General features: G+C 40.5%; 2 long non-coding RNA genes across 3 annotated transcripts; both read right to left on the bottom strand.

Moving 5' to 3' along the window:
* Window positions 1–273: 273 nt before the first annotated feature.
* LOC124268128 lies at window positions 274–2,002 on the bottom strand. The gene is made up of 2 exons (XR_006896210.1): window positions 1,891–2,002; window positions 274–519 (listed from the first exon to the last, which is right to left on the bottom strand). It is a non-coding gene; the product is annotated as an uncharacterized LOC124268128 (long non-coding RNA).
* Window positions 2,003–2,036: 34 nt separating this feature from the next.
* LOC124268129 lies at window positions 2,037–20,908 on the bottom strand. 2 transcript variants are annotated; one of them, XR_006896212.1, is made up of 10 exons: window positions 20,868–20,908; window positions 18,060–18,294; window positions 16,411–16,637; window positions 10,334–10,574; window positions 9,231–9,298; window positions 7,621–7,720; window positions 7,008–7,152; window positions 3,983–4,104; window positions 2,333–2,408; window positions 2,037–2,094 (listed from the first exon to the last, which is right to left on the bottom strand). It is a non-coding gene; the product is annotated as an uncharacterized LOC124268129 (long non-coding RNA). The 2 variants fall into 2 exon arrangements; XR_006896211.1 differs by lacking the exon at window positions 20,868–20,908 and adding an exon at window positions 20,654–20,857.
* Between the last annotated feature and the right edge of the window lie 830 nt (window positions 20,909–21,738).

A 21,738-nucleotide genomic window follows, 5' to 3' on the forward strand; every position in this document is an offset into this window, starting at 1 on the left:
AAAACGAGGTAAGTGGATACAGCTTTTGAGAGGGTTTGTTTTTTGTTGCATACTTCATTTTCACCCATTTTTCAATGGTCATTTAATAAACTCTCAATTTTTACAAAAGGAGGGGTGCACATTGCTGGAATGTTGCTGAGTGCAGTATTAAAACATCAAACCAAACCAACTAAAAGTGATGGGGTTGTTGCAAACACTAATGACCAACAAACAATGGTCATAAAGTACTATTGTGATATAATAAATTGAAACACAAACAGAATAAGTCAGTAATCCCTGTTTTTTATGCCACTTTTAATACACTTCAGTAACACATAATAGGGACACCAAACACAGCATGAGAAGATGTTTCTCTGATACAATTATGTGTCTTCAAAATGTGTACAAAATGAGGTGACCACTGCAGCATTGGTTGGTCATCTGGTCAGCCCTCTTTAAGGTGGAACTTATGGTCTTCTGCAAGAACGTCTTGTGATGTCCACAAATATGGCCCATCATTGCTACTTGCAGTGGAGTCCACTGCAAACAAAAGAACAAATGTCATGATGTAGTGCCTGACTGTCATGAACATTCATTTACACCCGAGAAGAGATATTGTGGGTTTAGGCCACTGTCAGCGATCAAGAGTCTTCCAGCTAAACACGACTGTCTACAAATACATGAGTGAGTGGTATTGTGAAAATGCTATTCAGGGGTGGAAATAACCCATTGCCCGAGTCCAGTGTTTTTCCAGTCGGGCAAGCAAATTTGTATATCACACTGTACCAATGTCGAAAGTTGACTTTCCAATGTTAATTATGTTGTTTATTTTAAACAATCCAACAAGACAATTGGCGGTATAGAGGAAAAATTATCAGGGCAAGTGATTTTACATGCCACTGTACCAGTGTACACTAGCAATTTTAATGTTATTTCCACCCCTGCTAGTGAAGGCAGCTGGGGTGCAATGATGTTTGATTCATTTAGGTTGCCCTCATGAAAGGCATAGGTTATTGAGGATCTGTTCTCTTCAGGAATTCTCATGGGGTCACCAATACTCTAGCTTTTGTCATAACAGCAAGTAAATATTCAAAGTATGGACAACGATACTTGTGTTTGGCAGCTTGACTCCTGAAAGTTCCTAGGTCTTCTGTCCTGCCCCACAGTGAAGCTCACATGTGGTCTCTCCTCAGGCAAGTGTGTTTGTTGAAAATTGGCTCTGTTCAACCAGCAGAAAATGGGTACCCAGTGGGATAGGTAATATGACTATTAACCTTCTAAAGCCTCAAAGGCAGCGTGGGTTATCACGGTAATAATGTCCATAAAAGTTTATGAGCATGTCCCTGGAGCGTGAAGTGCAGTGATATTTAAGTTCCATATCATATTATTAAGGCATTGGTGAACATACCTGGCTGATTATGTTGTCATAGTACCCAAATGGATGTCACAGCATCATGTACATACATTCTAGGACGTGGCAAACAAGTGGCTGTTATCTATCATGAGCATTGACCCATATTACTAACTTGAGTCTGTTCCACAAAACAACCTTAGTGCTGTTTTAAAGTGTTGGAGCTACAAGAAGGGAACGCTTTGATGATGGATTTCTGCTCATGCTGTCATACCACAGGTTATCAAGTCTGGACAGGAATACTGACTTTGAATAATCCAATTTATCACAAAATCATACCATGAATTTTGAAATTACTCAATTCTGATTGGTTAAACAGGAAGTATCTAATCACAATAACCACAAAAAGTGTAATATTTGTATAAATGTACTAATTTCTTTGTCATTGTTGGCATTCATTTTAAAATAATTACATCAACTATTAGTTTTAATAAACGGAAGATACTGGAACTTAAGTGTATATGGAAGGTTTCTGATGTGAAAATAACATTCATATTCACCTGTTTGGCATATTTATTAACAAAGCTCAACAGCAGTTTCCCCAAACTTTAGATTACTATGGAACTGGTTTGCAGACCGAGACAAGCAATCCAACATGGCTGTTGAATCTTCTTCATCATCCAAATCAGGCTTGGTATCCATAGCAAATATGAAGAAGGGTAAGTGAAGGCTCACTAAGCATCACAGTCTGTCTGACAAACATCCTGCAAGCCAACATTTTCAAAAACTTTCATCTATTGTATTCTACAATGTGCTTTCTTCCGTAAACTGATCAACATCACTTATTGACATACAAACATTAGCAGCTTGGAAAACAGATTTGAAACAGAGGTATTTATAAATGTTTACAAACATCCTATCAATAGTCTTACATTTCTTTCCACATATTGTTGGGAATTTCAAATGTGGAATGTTATGCACTGCCTTTTACAAGAGCATTACCTGAGCAGATAAGCATGATGGCTTGGCAACAGAGAGTCTTTACACAGGCGACAAAGAATCTCACTCTGGGCTGCACCTGGGATACAGAGTAGGAAACAGATACTTCTGAAGTGAGTGAGTGAGTTTGGTTTTACACTGCTTTTAGCAATATTCCAGCAATATCACGTGGGGACACCAGAAATAGGCTTCACACATTGTACCCATGTAGGGAATCGAACCAGGGTCTTCGTGTGATGAGCTAACACCTTAGCCACTAGGCTACCCTCAGCGCCCAGATACTTTTAAGTGTGAACAAGTGTGTTTGCCACTGATATGGCAATGTCTCCTACCGCTAAAGAATGGAATATCTATATTTACTACTTTTCATTTTGGGTCACATACAAGATGCCTGAAATGACTGGTGTCTGCATAATTACCCAATGTAGGCTGTCAATATACTTAGAAAACATTGGGTGCAATGTTTTATGAGATATCGCCTTTAAAAGAGGTCAAAGTATCGTGGTGACCTTGAAGATAAGGTCAGGGTCACCCAAATAAACTGGTGTCTGTGCAATACTCCAAATGTAAACTGTCACCAAATTTTAAGACATTGGGTACAACAGTTCATGAGATATCTGCTAACAAGAGTTTGAAAAGTGGTCAAAGTGTCGTGGTGACCTTTGAAATTATAGTCAAGGTCACCCAAATCGACTGGTGTCTGCGTAATCCCCAATGTAGGCTGTCACCAAATTTAAAGACATTGGGTACAACAGTTCATGAGATATCATCACGCTTAACAAGAGTTTGAAAAGTGGTCAAAGTGTCGTGGTGACCCTTGAAATTAAGGTCAAGGTCACCCAAATCGACTGGTGTCTGCGAATCCCCCAATGAAGGCTGTCACCAAATTTGATGATATTGGGTACAATGTTTCATGAGATATCGCTTTAACAGGAGTTTTGAAAAGTGGTCAGTGTCGTGGTGACCTTGAAAATAAGGTCAAGGTCACCCAAATCGACTGGTGTCTGCGAAATCCCCAATGTAGGCTGTCACCAAATTTGAAGACAATGGGTACAACAGTTCATCAGATATCAGCGTTAACAAGAATCTGGACATACAGACGGACGGATGGACACCGCTGAATACATAGTCCCAAGTTGCGAAGGGACAAAAAGCAACAGTAATGCAGATCTTGTAGATAAAACATTTGGATTATTCCAAGTATACTTTTCATAGAAATATACATTATGGACCACTTCTAAAATGGGAGTCAATTCTCCACCTCTGGGCATCTGCATACCACTTGATTTGTCTTGACATATGCTTTAAGAACTCTTCAGTTACATCAGAGTGGACAGCTGGCACAAGTAACTTTACAGTGGGATTTTTGCATGGACTGCACGACCATGTGTCCCTGAAATGCTCCTTGGGGATTTACTGATGAATAGGTTCCCAGTAATAGGCCATCAAAAAGATGATCAAGAGTTTAGCATGGTTCGCTCAGTGATTAGGCCAACTCGGGTGTTATTATAGCCATGTTCATGGATGACTGGTCATGTTTCCACAACTTGTCTGTCCGTCTAGTCATGATTATTTATAGGGACGCCATTACAGAATAAGAATGGTGTTGAGCATAGGCTGTGCATCATCCAGTACATCTAGAAATCCACCCACCTAATTCCTGTACTACAGATGGAACCACTATAGCATCAATGGAGTTGATGAGGGAAAGTCTCGGCCAGTGAGATCAGTGTGTCCTGCAGTGTCCTCGCTGCTGACTGCTCCAGGCTCCTCACCTAAAATCATGCAGATGTTTGTACTTTTCCCAGAGATCTCAACCAGCAGTATTCGCTTTGTTTTGTTGGTTTGTTTGTTTGATGAACACTGCACTGCAATATTCCAGCTATATGGCGGCGGTCTGTAAATAATCTTGAGGAGTCTGGACCAGACAACAAAGTGAGGAACAGCATGAGCATCAATCTACTTAATTGAGATTCAATGACATGTGTCAACCAGATGTGCAAGACTGACTGATCTCAACAAGATGCAATATTTACCATATTAAGGGCCCCAAGCTTCAATGCGCCCAATCAACCAATATGTAAGTAATCTGTAAACAATCCTATTAAGACCAAAACTTTGCATTATATTTTGTGTACTATTACATGGATGAGGATATATTTGTCAAAATACTCTGTAAGTTAGATAGTGGATTCTGAGGGACTATTTGAATTATTTGTTCTTATATTGGCACATATCACAAAAAGTGATTGTTGACCAAATCCATGGAACACTCATCCCTGACATGTACAGATGTTTGGAAAACAGAAAATATCATTACCAAACTGCCTTGTCATTACTGTTGTGTGTACATTTTCACAGACATTACAGTCCATTTGGCTCAAAACGGACCGATGAATTGCAATCTAACTAGAAAACTAATAAACTTCTTACTCAATGGCAATGATCATAATGAAAAGCTTATCATACCCACTCTGTGATGAATTTGCAGAATTTTTGTCCTAAAATAAAAAGTTGTTTAACAATCTATCATTAATGATATTGACACAGTTCACTGTTTGTTACAGCCGGAGTGCAGAGGACAGGCAGGTGTTGTTAGATAGCTTGCGTTCACAGACAAAGTTATTTATTCATTAACCTGTGCTGTGCAGTCTCCATCCGTTCTGCCAGACACCTGGTTGTCCGCTTTCTACCTACACTCCTCGTGAATAAAAATATGAACCGTGTCAATATTTTAATGATAGGATTGTTAAACAACTTTTTACTTTTAGGACAAAAATTCTGCAAAAAACTTCACAGAGTGCATAATATGCTTTTGATTATGATCAGCAAGCCATTGAGTATTTTATGTTTATTTCGAGTTTTAAATTGCAATTTATCAGTCATCGCTACTTTTGAGCCAAGCGGAACTATAGAACTAAGTATGTTCACTACCACTTAGACTTCTGAAAACAAACTTGACCCTTTGCAGTTGGTTTATTGGTCAAGTTTTTAGGTGAGGTGAGGTGAAATTGGGCTTTACGTCGCGTTAGCGAGAATATTTACGCTCATATGACGACGTGCATGCAGCTAATGTGTATGTGTGTATGTGCGGCTGCTTGTACTAGCCCAGACTTAAGCTGGTTTTATAGTGCTAGCCCACTGAGATACCATGCGCGCAGTGAAGCATGAATACCCCACTCAGACACATTATACTGACTCGAAGCCGACGCAGTCCTTGTTGTACCCATTAATGCCGAGCCAGGCGGGGACCAACAAGTACCATATTTTAACGTCTTTTGGTATGACGGTGGGGGGATCGAACTCCATGACCTTCCGGCTCCCCGGGCGGATGCTCTAAATCCACTACACCAACCGAGGCGGTCATCAAGTTTTTAAGCACCCAGGATGCTTATTATGGCAAATTTGCTACAAGGACGCATTTACAGAAATTGATTTAACTGGCAATAATGTACATGTTGACATGAGAACATACTTGCACCAGACAAAGCATGGCATCACCCTGGTCCCATGAAACTAAATTAAAACAAGAATGCATAAACCTGTCAAAATAGTTATAATCTCAAGTCTCAGGACACTGTGTCATGATTTTATATACATTTATTATGTAACTCTTCATCATATCCTAGTTGTGTAGATCAATGGTCATGGTGTTAATCACTGTATTGTCTGGTCCAGACTATTTACAGACCAATCGTGATAGTTGGAATATTGCTGAGTGTGGTGTTAAAAAACAACCCAAACATAACTGGAACATGTACACAAAATGCTTGAAGGACCCACATTTTAATGACTTCAAGAAAAGCAAATTCCACATAACACAGGAACACAGTATGTTAAACGAGTTTGTTTAAAGATTGATGTTGAGCAGACAACGTAAGGGTTGGTCGTCTCACTTCGTAGAACACTTTTATTTGTTTATCACGATGTTCTGTAAATGAGTGTCATCACCCAATATATGAACACACGGGTTTGACATAACCTGCATCAATCTGTGCAATTCAGATACCATGACACGATTAACCAAGTCAGTGAGTTAACTTCCCTTTGAGTGGCATTTTAGAAGTTGGGAAGGAGTTAATATAGAACAAACTTTATGGATAATAACTTATTTAGGTCACAATGACTTTCGATACAGATTCTTGTACCTGTCAAGCAAGAATCTGTATCAAACGCCGCGACCTCTAATAAAAAGAAGTTGTTATCCATCAAGTTTGTTCTGTATTGTACAAGTCAGTGAGCCTGACAACCTGGGTGCCGCTAGTACAAAACAACCTTAGCTTAAGATTACCTTTAAGTCTATGTTAAGGTATGGGAGCACGGTCACCAAAAAATCGTTTTGTACAAACGCATCCTGGGCCTCCTTTCAAGAAGCAAACTTTACTAAGGTTAACCTTAACTCCCATTCTTTAACATTGCACTAAGGTTACCTTTAGTGACTTACGATCACCTAAGTGCTTTGGGAAAGGAGGCCCTGATCCTGTTAGTCAACACTTATGAGTGAGTTGCTGAAGATCATCCCAAACCCAGATGTTCACAGCAGTAAAAGCATGGGTCGCTGAACACCAATTCTAACCAGTATCTTCACGGAGAAGGATAATACTTTCTAAGCCACCAACTGGCAGTAGCATCATATAACATGTTTTTTTATAGCTACCATTTTATCACATAAATTCACCTTATCGGTGACTAGTCCAGCCAGCAGAGCCACACAAGATCTGTATGTCACGCCTCGGCCATCTTGACCAGCACCCTCCCCACGACGGCCAGGACTTGGTCTGGTAGGTTGGTCAACTCACTTGCTTTCGACACAGTGCTGTGAGCTACACAAACAAGATTGCTTGAGTTTACTTTCTCACTGCTTTGAACAATGAACAAAACAGAAAGCAGAAATAGAGAGAAACATACAGAGATTCTCACCTTAGCGTCTTTTTAACACCTAAACATATCAACACAATTCTAGGAAAGTTAATAACTCTGAGGCTGGGCATTAAACTTTCATCGACAAGTTTATGAACCCTCATATTGAAAGACACACAGGTGGGATTCTGGTTGTCAGAGATATTTGTCCATCCTACTTCAACAACATTAACCAGCATCTTGGGTGTTAAGCATACAACTAACCAGCTAACCAGTTAACCATTATGATGCAATTTCATTGTTGTAATATCTCCTGTGAGATACTGCATGATCTCATCCAAGCAACATCTCCTGAGGAAGCCAGTTCTAGATGATAAACCGACTTTTCCTGACAAGTAACCAGCATTGTGTAAAAATGTCAGACATAATACCTTGTTGGGTGGTGTAAGCAGAATGGTTCAAGCTCCCTTCAATGCTTACACTGTCATCTGCAGACCCCAGAAGAATCTCCCGCAGTCTAATACCGTTATCCTGAAAATATAATCAGTTGTATTTACTAAACTTGTAAGAGGCTTGGAATTCTTGGCCAGCCATATATTCTTAGAATTGCTCATACAAATTAATTCGGACACTTGAGATATGGAGAGGATAAATGATAAATTAACGTTAATTTTGTTAACATACTGAGATACAATTGAACATGAACAACCCGATCAAACACACGATTAACGCAGTCCTAATCTGTTTCATCCCTTCTAAATTTTGAAAAGTGACTTACAGACTATATACTGATATCTCTCTTACATATCAGATAATATTGGGTATATACCACAGTGTATGATATAGGCGTCTGCCCGTCGGTCCATTAATGACTAGTTACATGGCGGGCTTACAACTTTATTCTATAGCCAGCCACGTGGGCCAATACATTTTTCAAGGGTATATATTTGACCATGGCATTGACTACGGAAATATTTCAAAATAATATACAATTGTGGTAGCTAGATGAGGTCTGTATAGTTCATGATCAATCAAACCATAACTTCCACAGATCAGCTTATCCATGTATCTACACTAAATGTGATTGGTCTAGAGAATGCTTTCAGCCAATGAACAATGTGGTTCTCATAATAGTTGAATATTTTCAGTGAGCAACATTGTCTGTCGTTAATAACGGACAAGATCACCCCTAAGAGTTTGAGAATGATCAAATATGGTGGCGCCCATAGTCAGGTCTGTTAGTGTTTAGATCATAATGCTATGTAAATTCCTCCGACTCCCAGAACCGATAGAACGCCCACTAGGAAGCTTCGACAACAAACAAACAATAAGGAGTATGATGCGACCAAGAGGAAACAGATAATTGTCCAATCGCGTGGAAAGTAGAGTTTGACTGGCTTACAGTTGACGATAACAAGGGCAAAATGTATTGTCAAAGGTTGCAGGTGGGCATATGGCCCATTAGCAACACAACAAATACCATTTAAATTTCTTAAGTACACAAAGGTAGTTTTGTATCTGTAAGCACAAATCTGAAACATGATTCACTGGTAAATCACCAAGGCTCAGAAGGACACACATATGGCATTGGCACCTATCTCAGTTTCCTAGTTTTAATACAGGGCTGGTTCATGTTAACAGGGCCAGCAACATTTTTCAGTAATGAGCTCTGTGGGATTCCTCCTTTTTTTTTTAGGAGTTTGATACACTGGTATATGTTTACACTGCAGGGCATAATTTAAGGTCTAACTTTAAAACATAAAATGCTAACAGACTAAGGATGAAGGTTAGGATCACCTGCCTTGTACAAAATGGGTGCATGCAAACATGACATAGATAGTTCAAAAAGAGACTACTGATGTTTCATCTGTGGCAGTCATAATTATTGACATTAGAATCAGAATTATTGGCTGACACTTTTAGAAAAACAGTTCACAATTAATATCTGGACATGGCACAATATCTGAGCCCAATTGATCAGCTCTGCTGAACAATCAAGTCATCTAAAAATACAGGCATGATGGAAGCAGATTGTTATTACCACAAGTTCTTGGTCAAAGTCACATGTCTCTTTATCACAAGGAATTGCAGGTTTCCTTTCTTCAAAAGCTGCAAATAAACAGCAGAGAGAAAATCTGTCAAATACCGCATAAACCTACATATAAATTTGAATCCTCAAGAGCACAATGAACTATGTCAGGTGACAGGTATGACATAGCTGTATTCCTCAGATGGAGTGATTATGTACTACTTCAGTGAATTTGTTTATGGAACAAGGACTATTGTAATGTCAATGTCATTTTCATAATGAAGTCAGGGGTGGAAATAACCCATTGCCCGGCCCGAGTCCAGTGTTTTTTCTGTCGGGCAAGCAAATTTGTATATCACACTGTACGGTGTCCAGTTGACTTTCAATATTAATTATGTTTATTTAAAAATCAACAAAAACGTCCGTATAGTGGAAAAAAATTATCAGGGCAATTGATTTTACATGTGCCACTGTAGCAGAGAGTACACTAGCAATTTTAAAGTTATTTCCACCCCTGAAAGTGAGTCAGTGAGTTTAGCTTTACGCTGCTTTTAGCAATATTCCAGCAATAACACCGCGAGGGGACACCAGAAATTGGGTTCACACATTGTACCCATGTGGAGAATCGAACCCGGTCTTTGGCATGAGGAGCTAACGCTTTAACCACTAAGCTACCCCACCGTCCCTCATAATAAAGGCACTTATGCTACTTTGAGAGGACCATGGGTAAGACTGCAAAAAAAATATATTACAGTTCAAGAAGATTAATCCAAAGAACTAAATCACATAATATTATGACATGTTCTGATCACAGTTAACTATGATGTTTGATCGGCATTCTAGAAGTTGGTGAGTCAGTAATACAACATACAACTTTATGGATAACATGTTTATGTTTATTGCATAGAGCGATGTTTTCGTGTGAAATCTTAGGTTCTAACAGGTTTTTATGCTTTATTATGTTTATAATGAACACGCTCATAACAATCTGACAGATAAATTCAACTGTTTTCTTTTTGTCCCGACACTTGCAGTTTAACAAACCACGGTTATGTTAAAGTATAATTTGTGGCCACTTTAAGTTCATTATAACCATACTTTACTACATTGCCAACCTTCACTTTTATTTTCTTGGCTGTTGGTGGTTCACATCCATCTTCATCCTCATCCAGGATAATTATGAAGTCTGGATCCTCCTCTCCTCCACCAAGAGCATTTTTCTCCTCCTCTCCGCCTTCCAAGCCAGGATTCTGAATCCATTCACTGACTCAAGCGGCACCACAAGCACCTGCTGTTTTGGTCACCACCTTGTCAGGAGATTCTTTAGAAGCAGTGACATATCGCCAGCAGGTGGCACTAAAAACACAAAGACGAAAATATTGTTCAACAAAATTACTGTTATCATGTGTCACTGAAGTTTATGGAGGTGTTAGGATCCACATCACATGCTGAATACTGTGATATACATAACATGGATGCCAGGAAACACTGTAACTGACTGCCAGCTCCAGCCCTCACTATGGACTGTGTTAAGTGTGATCCAGTGTTTGCCCCACGATAACAATTTAAAACTTTATGTTTACACAACTTGTTCAAGTAGTTATGACGGACAGTAAGACCTTATTTTCTTCTTCGCGAACTTGTCAAATAATGATAAAGTTACAAACGAATCACTGGTCACCAGGAAATGCCCAGTAAACTAGAACCTGTCATGGTGGAAATGTCCAATATACTAGCACCTGTCATGGTGGAAATGCCCAGTATACTAGCACCTGTCATGGTGGAAATGTTCAGTATACTAGAACCTGTCATGGTGGAAATGTCATGTATACTAGCACCTGTCATGGTGGAAATGTTCAGTATACTAGCACCTGTCATGGTGGAAATGTCCAGTATACTAGCACCTGTCATGGTTCGAAATGTCCAGTATACTAGCACCTGTCATGGAAATGTCCAGTATACTAGAACCTATCATGGTGGAAATGCCCGGCATACTAGCACCTGTCATGGTGGAAATGTCCATTATACTAGCACCTGTCATGGTGGAAATGTTCAGTATACCAGCACCTGTCACGGTGGAAATGCCCAGTATACTAGCACCTGTCATGGTGGAAATGTCCAGTATACTAGCACCTGTCATGGAAATGTCCAGTATACTAGAACCTATCATGGTGGAAATGTCCCGAATACTAGCACCTGTCATGGTGGAAATGTCCAGTATACTACTAGTTACCAGCACCTCTCATGGTGGAATGTCCAGTATACTAGCACCCGTCATGGAAATGTCCAGTATACTAGCACCTGTCATGGAAATGTCCAGTATACTAGCACCTGTCATGGAAATGTCCAGTATACTAGCACCCGTCATGGTGGAAATGTCCAGTATACTAGCACCTGTCATGGTGGAAATGTCAAGTATACTAACACCTGTCATGGAAATGTCCAGTATACTTAGAACCTTTCATGGTGGAAATGTCCGCATACTAGCACCTGTCATGGTGGATATGTCCGCATACTAGCACCTGTCACGGTGGAAATGTTCAGTATACTAGCACCTGTCATCGCGGAAATGTCCAGTATACCAGCACCTGTCATCGCGGAAATGTTCAGTATACCAGCACCCGTCATGGTGGAAATGTCCAGCATACTCAGCACCTGTCATGGTGGAAATGTTCAGTATACTCAGCACCTGTCATGGTGGAAATGTTCAGTATACCAGCACCTGTCATGGTGGAAATGTCCAGTATACCAGCACCCGTCATGGTGGAAATGTTCAGTATACTAGCACCCGTCATGGTGGAAATGTTCAGTATACCAGCACCCGTCATGGTGGAAATGTTCAGCATACTCAGCACCCGTCATGGTGGATATGTCCGCATACCAGCACCTGTCACGGTGGAAATGTTCAGTATACTCAGCACCTGTCATGGTGGAAATGTTCAGTATACTAGCACCTGTCATGGTGGAAATGTTCAGTATACCTAGCACCTGTCATGGTGGAAATGTTCAGTATACCAGCACCCGTCATGGTGGAAATGTTCAGTATACCAGCACCTGTCATGGTGGAAATGTCCAGTATACTCAGCACCCGTCATGGTAGAAATGTTCAGTATACCAGCACCTCCGTCATGGTGGATATGTCCGCATACCAGCACCTGTCACGTGGAAATGTTCAGTATACTCAGCACCTGTCATGGTGGAAATGTTCAGCATACCTAGCACCTGTCATGGTGGAAATGTCCAGCATACCAGCACCTGTCTGTCATGGTGGAAATGTTCAGTATACTCAGCACCTCGTCATGGTGGAAATGTTCAGTATACTAGCACCTGTCATGGTGGAAATGTTCAGTATACCAGCACCCGTCATGGTGGAAATGTTCAGTATACCAGCACCTGTCATGGTGGATATGTCCGCATACTAGCACCTGTCACGGTGGAAATGTTCAGTATACCAGCACCCGTCATGGTGGAAATGTTCAGTATACCAGCACCTGTCATGGTGGAAATGTTCAGTATACCAGCACCTGTCATGGTGGAAATGTCCAGTATACTAGCACCTGTCATGGTGGAAATGTCCAGTATACTCAGCACCTGTCACGGTGGAAATGTTCAGTATACCAGCAATCTGTCATGGTGGAAATGTCCAGTATACTCAGCATACGTCACGGTAAAAAATGTCCGCATACCAGCACCTGTCACGGTGGAAATGTTCAGTATACTCAGCACCTGTCACGGTGGAAATGTTCAGCATACTCAGCACCTGTCATGGTGGAAATGTCCAGTATACTCAGCACCTCCGTCACGGTGGAAATGTTCAGCATACCAGCACCTGTCATGGTGGAAATGTCCAGTATACTCAGCACCTGTCATGGTAAAAATGTCCGGCATACTAGCACCTGTCACGTGGATATGTCCAGCATACCAGAAACCTGTCATGGTGGAAATGTTCAGTATACTAGAACGCGGTCATGGTGGAAATGTCCAGCATACCAGCACCTGTCACGGTGGAAATGTTCAGTATACCAGAACGCGGTCATGGTGGAAATGTCCAGTATACTAGCACATGTCATGGTGGAAATGTTCATAATACTCAGCACCTGTCATGGTGGAAATGTCCAGTATACTCAGCACCTGTCATGGTGGAAATGTCCAGTATACCAGAACCCGTCATGGTGGAAATGTCCAGCATACTAGAACCTGTCACGGTGGAAATGTCCAGTATACCAGAACCCGTCACGCGGAAATGTCCAGTATACCAGCACCTGTCACGGTGGAAATGTTCATATACTAGCACCTGTCATGGTGGAAATGTCCAGCATACCAGAACCCGTCACGGCGGAAATGTCCAATATACTCAGCACCTGTCACGGTGGAAATGTCCAGTATACTAGAACCCTGTCAACGGTGGAAATGTTCAGCATACCAGCACCCGTCATGGTGGAAATGTCCAGTATACCAGCACCCGTCATGGTGGAAATGTCCAGTATACTAGCACCTGTCATGGTGGAAATGTCCAGTATACTAGAACCTGTCACGTGGAAATGTCCAGTATACCAGAACCTGTCACGGTGGAAATGTCCAGCATACCAGCACCCGTCACGTGGAAATGTTCAGTATACCAGCACCTGTCATGGTGGAAATGTCCAGTATACTAGAACCCGTCAATGTGGTGGAAATGTCCAATATACCAGCACCCGTCACGGTGGAAATGTCCAGCATACCAGAACCTGTCACGGTGGAAATGTTCAGTATACTCAGCACCTGTCATGGTGGAAATGTCCAGTATACCAGCACCTGTCATGGTGGAAATGTCCAGCATACTCAGCAACCTGTCATGGTGGAAATGTCCAGCATACCAGAACCTGTCATGGTGGAAATGTCCAGTATACTACAGAACCTGTCACGGTGGAAATGTCCAGCATACTAGAAATGTCACGTGGAAATGTTCAGTATACTAGCACCTGTCATGGTGGAAATGTCCAGTATACTCAGAACCTGTCATGGTGGAAATGTCCAGCATACTAGAACCTGTCACGGTGGAAATGTCCAGTATACTAGAACCCGTCATGGTGGAAATGTCCAGTATACTAGAACCTGTCACGGTGGAAATGTCCAGTATACTAGCACCCGTCATGGTGGAAATGTCCAGTATACTAGAACCTGTCACGGGTGGAAATGTCCAGTATACCAGAACCTGTCACGGCGGAAATGTCCAGCATACCAGAACCTGTCATGGTGGAAATGTCCAGCATACCAGAACCTGTCACGTGGAAATGTCCAGTATACTAGAACCTGTCATGGTGGAAATGTCCAGCATACCAGAACCCGTCACGTGGAAATGTCCAGTATACTAGAACCTGTCATGGTGGAAATGTCCAGTATACTAGAACCTGTCCGCGGTGGAAATGTCCAGCATACCTAGAACCTGTCATGGTGGAAATGTCCAGTATACCAGAACCTGTCACGGTGGAAATGTCCAGCATACCAGAACCTGTCATGGTGGAAATGTCCAGTATACCAGCACCCGTCATGGTGGGAATTGTCCAGTATACTAGCACCCGTCATGGTTTGAAATGTTCAGTATACTACTATTACTAACACCTGTCATGGTGGAAATGTTCAGTATACCAGCACCTGTCATGGTGGAAATGTTCAGTATACTAGCACCTGTCATGGTGGAAATGTTCAGTATACTAGCACCTGTCATGGTGGAAATGTCCAGTATACTAGCACCTGTCATGGTGGAATTGTCCAGTATACTAGCACCTGTCATGGTGGAAATGTTCAGTATACTCAGCACCTGTCATGGTGGAAATGTTCAGTATACTAGCACCTGTCATGGTGGAAATGTCCAGTATACTAGCACCTGTCATGGTGGAATATGTCCAGTATACTAGAACCTGTCATTGTGGAAATGTCCAGTATACTAGAACCTGTCATGGTGGAAATGTCCAGTATACTAGAACCTGTCATGGTGGAAATGTCCAGTATACTAGAACCTGTCACGTGGATATGTCCAGTATACTCAGCACCCGTCACGTGGAAATGTCCAGTATACTAGCACCTGTCATGGTGGAAATGTTCAGTATACTAGCACCTGTCATGGTGGAAATGTCCAGTATACTAGCACCTGTCATGGTGGAATTGTCCAGTATACTAGCACCTGTCACGGTGGAAATGTCCAGTATACTAGAACCTGTCATGGTGGAAATGTCCAGTATACTCAGAACCTGTCAATGGTGGAAATGTCCAGCATACTAGAACCCGTCATGGTGGAAATGTCCAGTATACCAGCACCTGTCATGGTGGAAATGTCCAGTATACTAGCACCTGTCATGGTGGAAATGTTCAGTATACTAGCACCTGTCATGGTGGAATTGTCCAGTATACTAGAACCTGTCACGGTGGAAATGTCCAGTATACTAGAACCCGTCATGGTGGAAATGTCCAGTATACTAGCACCTGTCATGGTGGAATTGTCCTGTATAATAGCACCTGTCACGGTGAACACATAACAGTGCCAACTGCATGATGTAATTGAATGATTATGCTATCTCGTGAAGCAACACTTGGAACTTTTCAACTCCTTTGTTGACCTGACCTTTCTTATTTACATATGACTTATTTGGAATTTCTGTGCAAATAGTTTCATTGCAGATCACGCTATGTGTTTGAGAATGAGAACAACCACCCATCTATCAATTTCATGACCCTTTTAATTATAGTTGCCAATAACTGAGAATGTATTTCATGTGGACTTAAGATCCCTGAGACTTTATTTTTCAAACTGTTTGTGTCTTCCTCTACATATATTTTCGTGATTAACCTAATTCAAAGATGGCAACAATGAAAATAGTCCAAAATAAAATAACATTTAACTAATACAACATGTAACTCCATATGCAAGCAGAAGTTTGAAATCTGGATGTCAGGATACCAGGAACAATCTGGAGGTGTCCCAACAATCTGGATAAGTATTGTATCAGGGAAAGAGTGATTGAAAGAGTAAGGTTTTACCTTGCTTTTACCAATATTCAGCAATATCATGGTGGGGGACACCAGAAATGGGCTTCACATATTATACCCATGTGGGGAATCGAACCCAGGTCTTCGGCGTGACGAGAGGACACTTCAACCACTAGGTTACCCTACCACCAATATCAGGGAGAGAGATCTGATTTACAAATTTCACCTTCTTGTCCAAGAAGTGCCATGGTGGGATTCACTGTGGGTGTAACACCAACATGCTCAGCCAGCAGCCGCCACAACAGGGTGGTCCAGGAGATGGTGGTGTGTGGAGCTTTCACCTCCAGGACAAACTGTCTGAGAACCTCCATTTTGATGTCCCCTCGATGCTGGAAGATGACAGCTACAATGTTCCTTTGAAGATCAGGGGGCAGGCTACTGTACACAGAACTTCTGAAAATGTTTCAGAACAATCAAATCACTTCTTGTAGTCAGTAAAATGCTATGTTTTTTCATCATCATTGTGGGCAAGATGGCAGACTGATAGATAAGCATCATGAGCAGGGACATTTGGTTTGTCCTGGAGATATTTTTCTGATATTGAGAAGTTTTTCATGTGATCATTCACATAGGTTAATAATCATTTCCTTTTGGTGTCTGATATAGTTTTACTCTGTCAAATATGTTAAACACCACTGATCAGACTTTTTTAAACATAATTCTGCTGAATATTTAAAACCTGCTAATGTGCTTCCCCTGTGTGTGACATGTCACAGAAACTCACTCAAGGATTGGCATTTTCATGAATACCCTGTGAAATATAGCGCCCATTTTACGCAGAGTTTGTGTCTGTGTTATATCTGAATTGGTTTTGTTTGCTACACTCTGCAACATTCCAGCTATGTGATGGTGTTCTGTAAGTACTTGATTCTGGACCAGACAATCCAGTGATTAACATCATGAGCATTGATTTACACAGTTGAGATATGTGCATTTAATCAATGCTCAAGCACTAGGTAATTACTCAGTGTGATATTGCAGAGTTAAGATATATTTTCAAATGTACTTGTACTCAAGCCACACAAACTAAATTGGGTGATTACTTTTTGTGTGTATATTTTACACGAATACACATCTCACCTAGATCCCTGTGGTATGAAGAATGATGTTAATTTTATGGATATACAACTTCTTTATTCTGTGAAAGGCGATGTTTCGACATAAATTCTAATGTCGTTATCATCACTTGCCTGACGACATTAGAATCTACGTCAAAACGTCACCTTTCACAGAAGAAAGAAGTTATATATCCATAAAATTATTATCATTCTTCAGCCCTGGGGGTCAGATATTTGTTTTTCTAATTCACTTGCACCTGTTCCACAAAGCAAATCTTAGAGCAATGACAATAAGCCTGTGTTAAAATATGGGATTTATGATTACCTCAGCCCTAATATTGCTTTGTGAAATGGGGACCTTATTTTGGTTTAGAAACACAACATAAAATGGGAAAGAGATCATGATTGGCAATGATTTTTTGGCTACTTTCTGCATTCAGCTGGTCTTCTTGACATTTCACACCATGAAACTTCATAACTTTGAAGGACATCATAACATTTGACAGGACATTAAATAGGGTGAATTCTTGATGTCCAACAATGATCTTGGTAGAAAAGGGAGAGAACTCTGAATAGGACAGATACTCCAATCATGAGTTTCACATATGTATCACAGCTGATTAGCACCTCATTTCTAACATGCCTACCTCATAAAAGACATTTGTACTGTTTGCCATTATGAAATTATCATCTTGGACAGGGACAGGGGCATCCAAGCTATTGTTATACTGATCAATACAACAAAACAGTAACTTACAGCACAAACTTCTCACGGCTTCCTGAGACAACCTGATCCGACAGGAATTCTAGCAGAACTTGCCATTGCGCTGGAACATGATCTGCGTAGAGTGTTGACATGTTCTCCCTAAGCCATATCTCAGCTTTTTGTAGTGACCTGTCTCCTTCCAGAGCTGTAAACAAACCTTCCCACTGGCAGGGGGTGGGTGGCCCCAGACAGACTCCACTTCTCTGGGACGTCATTGGTTTAGTAGCTGTGTAGATGGTAAGATAACAGAATTAATCAATACCAGTTACTATCACAGAGCATTATCTAGTTATCTGTTTGATGAATACAACATATTGAGGGGATAAAATTGTCCTGGAAAGTTTGGTTTTGTTGGGGCTAATGAGTGGTTTTGGGGTTTGGGGGTTTTGTTTGCTTTGGTTTTTTTGTTAGTTTTTTTTGTTGGGGGGAAGGGGGAGTGTCTTCACAAAATAATGGAATTGTTTGGAAATATCAAATGTATATGGGGTTAAAATAAAACTTTAACCACTTCCCCTGAAGTGTAGACTCCACAGGGGCCCTTATGGGTAACATAGATCAGCCATTCTCAGTTAAAATGTACAATTGCCAGTGGAAACTCGCGGGAAACAAATGTTTCATGTTCGGTAAATTGCATTACTTTTCATGACGTACAAGCATTTGAGAATCTGTTACTAAATATTCGGCACTCAGGCACAGACAATTACCCTGCAACAGCTCTTTATACTACTGTACCCTGAAGTGACAATGAAATTTACGTGATGACACCCAAGTCATAATGACCAGCTGCCTTTCAATTAGCAATACACTGACATTTTAAAAAACAGCAGAATACGATAGACAGTTTCACATGTCATCTATGTGGAAAAGCAATATGAACATCCAGGCGTGTACTTTATTATGTCAGATATTTTATACTGGGTATGAAAGGAAATGCCATTGTTAAAACTGATACGCTTTCTCAATGATAGTGCTAAAACAAAATTGCTGCGTTTCATATTTGATTATCACCTGTCACTGTGATACTGTATTGTCAGGCAATAATTTCACATGCTGGTCCCAACGATCTTAACAGTCATCTGTGTAACAACTCATTCTTTTTTTGAGTGACGTAAATTACAATGTTTCATTAATTTTGATACAAATAAACAATACCAAATGACAAAAGGTGCAACTCTTAAATGCTTCTATTTAGAAGGGGTTTTTTTTCCAAATAGACAACTAATTAATGAAACCAACAACTTATGGTTAACCTGACCATGAACATTAGACACATAGACCCTGATCAAAATACGACTGTCACGAAAATTACCAGTCAACAATTGCAACTTTAAATATAAATGGGCATAGGTGATACTATCATAAGCAAGGACCAAAGCAGAACTTTCAAAGAACATTTGACGATATATGAATGTATAAAACATAGAAACTTGCACATGATTAAAAGCGGGTAGCTTAAAATCACTGGTTCCTGTGTTGTACTGGACACACCATTCTCATCAGACATTTCAGTCACTTCAGGCTCCCATGGATTAACTTCTGCAGTCAGCTTCATTCTGGTTCATAGTAGCTAGAATGGCTTTTACTTTTCTGCATATTTTCTGACATTTCTTTTTGTTTCTTTCTCTACATTTTTTTTTTTTTTTCTTTTTCAGCTCTAGACAGTGTACTGGTCTGCTTATAATACTTTTAACCGTTCCAATTCTTTCCTATTCCATTTTGTTTCCCAATTCTGATTTTTCCTTCTCTGTATTCTCTTTGTCTCTCTGCTTGAGATTTAGCTATAATAACTGCAATAGATGACCACAATTCAAGCAATAACGTATAGATTCCATCATTTAACATAATGTCACTTTCCAAACAATCCCCAATAAAGTATTGTAATTTACGTTAACAGTTAATATAGGACTTCATAAATGCTTTATTATTAATCGCATGCAATAACATCACTACATGTTTTGTTTTTAAGTATTATTATCATACCTACTGTGCAGTTTCACAAGTATCATATAAAGAACTACATCAACAATTATAATCAAAAACTGAAAATAGTTCGGAAAGAGTTCCTTCCGTTCCCCCAACCCTAAACCTAACTCTAAACCTAACCCTAACTTAAATTTTGGACTTTTAGTCATTTTGTGAGTTCTCTAGTAATTGTTGTGTCAAGCTTTGTTAATAATGTTAGCATATTTATACTATTATTTGGGATGGGGAACGGGAGTAACTCTTGCCAATAGTTTACATCTTTAAATTTAAATTTCCACGATCCAATCACAGGTTTACTGCTTTATCAACTTGATAGGAAACCATATGTTTCAACATTCAGCTTACTTTATACAGAAAAGATTAATGTAGAGGCAATGACAGCATTTGTTTAACTGAGAATGACTGAGATGTCTATCAGTCAACGAGTGTTGGACCTAGGACGTATTATTTTCAGCAATACAAGCCCCTGTGTAGGCTGTAAGTAGCCGAGAGCCGCGATGCGGTCCAATACAGTCAAGACATGACCCTGCATCGCGATGCAGTATGGATCTCGGCTCGCTCTACAGACTCCTACATGAGGTACGAAACAGGTTACTTTTTACCTGTTGTCAGTGTTGACATTGCCTGTCACTGACACTCAAGTGAGAGATTCAGTTTTCACACTGTCCAGCATCGGCTCCGATACAGCGTTAATCAACATTATTATCGGCTGTCGCGAAATGACATCACGTCAAAACAGCTGACCACGCCAGCCCAGAGAGCCACGAAATCTGATACTAGTATTGCAAATATCCCGCTGAAAACAGTTTTCCTTACAGATAGCGCTTCCTTTTCATTGATGGGCGATGTGGAAGAGTTGCGTTTAAATCCGGAAACAACAGCGTTGTTATTACCGGGATAAACCTGAAATATTCTATCCCTTCCTTCCCACAGATCTGTCTATCCGAGATACACGGCGTTATCCCCTTCACATGAGTCTGTAGTCGGCATGCTGTTTTCCCCTTTCCAGTTTGTTGTGTGCAAGTTGTATGATTCATCCAAGTTGACGTTGATAATCATGATTGTTACATGTTTTTATTTTAAAGACAGTTTTATTCAGTAAAAGGCCACTGGCCCATAATACAGTGAGTGGTCGAGTATGGTTTTACGCCGCTTTTAACAATATTCCAGCAACATCACAGCAGGGGACACCAGAAATGGGCTTTACACAATGTACCCATGTGGGGAACCGAACCTGGGCCTTCGGCATGACGAGCGAACGCTTTAACCACTAGGCTACCCCACCGCCCCCCATAATACAGACAAATGCATGGTCACACATCACCAGTGTCTTCTGCTATTGATTCTAATTTGTACATAATATAAAATTAGACTAACATATTTAACCACATCAACATTGGTAAATTGCATGATATTTTTGTGTAGGTATATTACGTACAACACATGTACAACATACATTTTCAACATAGCGTACCTTGTAGATCCAGACATTTCTGTTTTATGGCATACATTTCAAAATGGCAGAGTATGACAAAAAAGAATTATGTAAAAAGGCTGTGGCATGAAAACCAGAAGGAGATGAAATTTTCATATCTACAATCTGTGTAGAGAAGATGCTTACTGACTTAACAGGAGCCTTGTGAAACTAATTTAGGGCCATTCATTTGCGGCTTGTTTCTGGCATTTG

The sequence above is a fragment of the Haliotis rubra genome, unplaced genomic scaffold (assembly GCF_003918875.1).
Source record: "Haliotis rubra isolate DU_JTF1 unplaced genomic scaffold, ASM391887v1 Scf1363, whole genome shotgun sequence".
NCBI lineage: Eukaryota > Metazoa > Mollusca > Gastropoda > Lepetellida > Haliotidae > Haliotis > Haliotis rubra.